The following is a 5,383-nucleotide window of genomic DNA, read 5'->3' on the forward strand; positions in this document are numbered from 1 at the left end:
CACCAGGAAAGATCCTCTCTATGAGCTGTTTTGAACAATACTGTTCTGTGAGCTGTTCGCAAATCTTCTATCAGACATGTGTACAAGAGCGTATAAACCTAATCCTCTGAGGATAACAGGAAAAATCCTCGTCATTTTCAAATCTCATATCACGAAATTATGAACCATTGACTGTATATAAAGGTGGACGACATTAGTCGGCCCCAAGAGTGAAGCCAAAGTGTCTCGATCACCACCTCAATATATAATATATTATTTGATGCCAAAGAAATGGGGTGAAAGGTCAACTGAGAATGACTCGCGATGAATCAAACACTCGTATCGGCCCCGTCCCCCGATCACTACCGACTCTAGCTCCAAATGTGTTAAAATGACGACGTTCCTATCCGGCATATTTTGGCTTCAAGCAATGTGGAGATCTCATGAGGACACACACACACACACACACACAATCCTGTCTTCATGATTTAAAAGGACATTATATTGACTTTCTTACATTCCTTTCCTGGAGACACCAACAATTTACTTTAACTTGTACTTGTCTAAGCCGAACCGTAACAATTCACCTAAATTCTGCTTGTTCACAAAATATTTGTCCCCTTATTAGAAGCTGTCCCTAGTTCCTCAGTTTGAAATTAAAATTTGTCCCCACATGTAGTCTTTGACAGACTATCTCTCTCTCTCTCTCTCTCTCTCTCTCTCTCTCTCTCTCTCTCTCTCTCTCACACACACACACACACACACACACACACACACACACAGTTGAGTGGACAGGTAACAAACATTTAGATATCCATAATTAAAGGTCAACAGTGTGGTGCAAACAGATATTGAGAGGAAGAACGTGTTTATGCTAATGGCTTGTCAGACAGAGAGGCCAGCGACTCTCTGACACCATCTATTAATAATGAGACACGATCATAGAAGTGCACTTGGTAAGAAGCAAACAATGCTGCCTCTGTCAAACAATGGGACCTGCCAGCAGCCTGACTGAGTGCTAGGGAATTGGGCTGCGTGTGCATGCGCTGTTCGTAGGGAGTGGGTTGTATGAACGGATTTGTTTGTTTATTGATGTTTGTGTTTGTCTCACAGCAGTGGTCTTGTCCGGCCTGTTTGCAAACATGCTTGTACACAAGGTGGGACCCGTCAGCAGGAGGATTCAGGCAACCGAGATGCAGGGGGAGACAGGGACCGCTGTCGCCAGGAGGTGCTACGGCACACAACAACAAAGTAAAAAATACATTTTATGATCCCTTTCTGAACACTATTATTGACTATTTACATTAATTTCAAAGATTTGAAAAATATTTTTGTACCTGGGACAGCTATAATCTAATTAATCTACAATGGCAATACCAGATTTCATATTTCCTCTAAATATGCCAGATATTGTTCATCAATTTCTCTCTTGGAAACTGGTGAAAATGTAAACAAAAAATTGCTCCTTGCTGTGTTAAAGAGAGAAAGAAGAAATTCGTGGATCAACCCCTTTAACCTTATCCCCTAAGAAATTGAACGGATTCTTTGTGGAAATTAACTGGCGGAGGTAATAAGAAGTGTTTCACAAACTATGGTCAGAAGATAAATTTGCTAAACAAATATCTCCCAATTTTTTCTGATTCTATCTTCAGTTTTTTACTTTGTATCTTCAATTAAACAATTTCTAAAAACGTGCCTTCTTTGGGGTCTGGTCAAGATTTCTCAGAAGTGGATTGTCCTACAAAAAAAACTGTTTGAAAATCTTGGCTCTGGTCCGGGTACATGGACAATGGTGACCTGACAACGTTCCTTTATTCAGAAAGTGGGAGACTGTGAGGGGCCGCAGCCGACTGCACAGTGAGCAACAAGCAGAGCGGCAAAGTGAAGTCCTGCTGGTAGTGATATCATTATGCTGTGTGTCCTGTCTGGACAGGGGGACCAGAGTGAGGTCAGAGGGTATGGGGTGTAATCTCTTGATTGAATGGGTTTGTGTGTATGTGCGCACGAACATGTCTTTCCGTCTTGCTCGTTGTGTGTCTTTGTCTCCGAGAGAGTGTATGTGTGCATCTAGATATGTGTGTTTGTGTGTGTGTGTGTGTGTGTGTGTGTGTGGAGGATTAGCGTGCCTCTCCAGTCCTCTGGCTGTAATCAGACGGGACATTGGCTCCATGACGGCCCACAGCCCCCACCACCACCCACTGCGGGGAGCGCCTCTATCCCTTTCACCCTGTCATGTGTGTTTGGCTGCTGGTCTTGGGACCTTGGCGGTATGTTAAGAGTTAAAACAATTATTCTTGCTCACATCACAGCGACCCTTAAAAAAAAAGTGGCTTCCACCGGACAGAGTGACAGGAAAAGCAGGGAGGCAAAGATCTTCATCTGCACCTGATCCTGGGACGCGAGGGCTGCTGCTCGGCCTGCACTACATTTTATTGAAGGATGTTTTGAATTGCTCTAAAAAGTGAGAGTCCAACATGAAAGGGAACGATGGAGGCGGCTCCATCAGGGTGACGGTTTGAGGGTCGTCAGATAAACAACCATCACTGATCAGGTTAGTCTGAGCCCTCTGACCCTGCACTGGCCTGTCTGCTGTTAGTTTGACCCTTGACCTTTCCCTTTTGTCTTTCAGACGCAAAATGCAGGACGACCCAAGCGCACCCGCCCGCAGCAGCGCACACACTCACTCGGCCTCTTATCCTTGACAGCTCTTACGCTCATATTAAGATGTACTTCAGTGATTTCAAGGCTGTTTCAGCCATAAACTCTCATTTAGTGGGGAATTAGCTTGGGTCGGAGTCCTGTTACGCTACTGTGCTTAACAGCATTAGACCATTCTTGTGGCTTTTAAATAACAGCATGGATGGATAGTACCATTCAAATAAACCTCCACCATCCTACTTCGTTGCGCCACGTGTAATGGCCAAGCATTCATTGTTTTGCGTAATTGCACTGCCATCGTGATGTCGTCTGAGTGCCGTGCAGAGCTCTCGGATTCTAATTACACATACTTATGGTTTGCTATATTACGATGTGCTGAAGAAAATGGATTTATGCATCAATCATCCCATTTCACAATAATGGCCTCAAGTTTTTTGTTCTGATGAAGCTCTAAAAATATCCAACACTTACCCAAGGACGTGGGACCATCTGCAAAGCTTAAGTGAAAAGAAAAATATCCTACACGCTCAGACAAAATTTTTTATATCCATTTCCAAACATCATACTTGCATTAATCCAAGCTTCCTTTATCCTCTGCGGCATCCTAGTATAATAGCTGTTTTATTAGTACCACACCAGTCAGGACAGAATAAGCTGTCGCCTTTTTACTTCCACAGAGACGGAGCACCATCAGACCCATGGAGACAAAACATAATCAACTTTACCAATTACACTCCATCTCAGACCACTTATTCCACGCAGAATGGCATCACTAATGCTGCACATCTCACAAGTGCCTCTCAGAGTTCTGCAAGAGACTCCAAATACACATTTATATATTCACGACTTCCGCCCCTAATGAAATAAGCTGTAAATAAGTCTTGCACGTCTTTAAAAAAACTTGTTTTGCAGGAGAAATTGCACTTTGTATCTGCACTTCAGCTTTAACACACAATACAGCAGAAACATTGGCAGTCCTCAGAAACCCTCCCGGTTTTGCAGCTCATGAAAAAACGTATGCCTGGAGGCCAAATGAGTGACATTTCAAAATGCCAGTCTTCTCCTTCTTTTTATGTCTGGTGTCTCGAACGTGAACGTGATCAAATAAAAATAAAAAGAAACGTGTGTATGTTGTCGTCTGGGCTCTGTGCCTCTGAGAGACCATCACAGACGAGAAAGTTTGGATAAGGATGAGAATATGTAGAGGACAGGCGGTGTGTGTGTGTGTGTGTGTGTGTTTGTGTGTGTGTGTGTGTGTGTGTGTGTGTGTGTGTGTGTGAAAGAGCGAGTGAGAGGCAGGGTGGAGATGTGGGGGGTGTCAGGGAGATAACGATAAGCACTACTTAGGCTCTTTGATCACGAAGGTTCATCCATCTACTGTCCAACCAGTGTGTCTGAGAAAGTCCTCCGCAGATGGTTTATACACAACCACACACACACACAAACACAGCTTTATACAGCTGTCTTAGTGAGGACACTCATTTACATAATGCATTCCGTAGTGCCTTACCCTAACCCTAACCACCCAAACTAACTGCCTAATCCTAACCCTAACCCTTAACCCAACCTAACCTAACCTAACCTAACCTAACCTAATTCTAGCCCTAACCCTAAAACCAACCCCCAAACAGTCCATTAAAGGGGTGTCATCGGCCAAAATGTCCTCACTTCATAGGTTGTAGACTCAAACTGGTCCTCACAAAGATAGCTGTATAAGGGCACACACACACACACACACACACACACACACACACACTGTTTGATATTACTTTACCACTTTACCCAAAGGTTTATTCTCCCAACTGACTCCCAGCTCTGTTACTGTACAAGCAGGCATGAAGCGATGCAATCCGTCTTGAGAGCTAGAGAGGCCCCCTGAGATCTTGCTCCTACTAACCCCCCCCCCCCTCCTTGTCCTGGCCTGAATGTGACTGGAGACGAGGGGTTAAGGAGGAACAGACCCTCTGAAGAGCTGCCTGCTTAACCTCCGACCTCATGGTTTACGAGAGAGGGAGACGGGAAGAAAGAGAAAGAGAGGAGAGAGAAAGACGTCGGACACCTCGTAACAGCCATGTAACCAAGCTATTAAATGTAAATCCACCGGATTAGAAGTTCGAGGTTTTAACAGCCTTTATGAAAATAAATCTCTGTGTTGTATCTATCGGTCTGTTTCTTTCAAAATAAAGCTCTCACTGCTGTAAACTCTGAGCAGGTGCACGGTGTGAGAGGTTAACTTGGCTGTGAGAGAAACATAGGATGCCGGGTGAGACGAAGGGAGGGTGAACAGCAGTTTGTAGGGCAAACTGTAAGAGAGAGGGAGGACCACCACAGCACCCCCACACACCTCCCTTTGTTCTCCTTCCCCAGCAGACCCCCTCCCCTCCATGCAGCAGGTTGACAGTGAAGGGCTCCAGCTGGTGAAGACTGAGGATAGCAAACAACCTGTCACAGATAAGAGCAGGCGGACAAGGTATGCACTGCGCCCACGCCTTTTCTTTTTAGGGGGGGGGGGGGGGGTGCTTGCTGCTAAGTGGAAGAGATGGAGACACCTTATACCGAATAAGACACATGGATAAACTTAGAACAATACTTTCTACAAGTTGCAGGTTAGTGCTGTTGTATATTATCTTATACAAGAGCACGCACATCCTAGCTTAATGGCTGCTGGATATAAGTGACAAAAATCAGAAGACGAGACTGTGTCTGCACAAACGTTTTCCCATTAACTTGTTTATTTCACCTCCCA

The 5,383-nt window shown here is 44.6% G+C and overlaps 1 long non-coding RNA gene across 1 annotated transcript; it reads left to right on the forward strand.

Annotated features, from left to right (window-relative positions):
- Positions 1–983: 983 nt before the first annotated feature.
- Positions 984–3,057, forward strand: LOC133948553 (uncharacterized). The gene is made up of 3 exons (XR_009920067.1): positions 984–1,230; positions 2,289–2,530; positions 2,609–3,057. It is a non-coding gene; the product is annotated as an uncharacterized LOC133948553 (long non-coding RNA).
- Positions 3,058–5,383: the final 2,326 nt, after the last annotated feature.

Source organism: Platichthys flesus, chromosome 3 (genome assembly GCF_949316205.1).
Source record: "Platichthys flesus chromosome 3, fPlaFle2.1, whole genome shotgun sequence".
NCBI lineage: Eukaryota > Metazoa > Chordata > Actinopteri > Pleuronectiformes > Pleuronectidae > Platichthys > Platichthys flesus.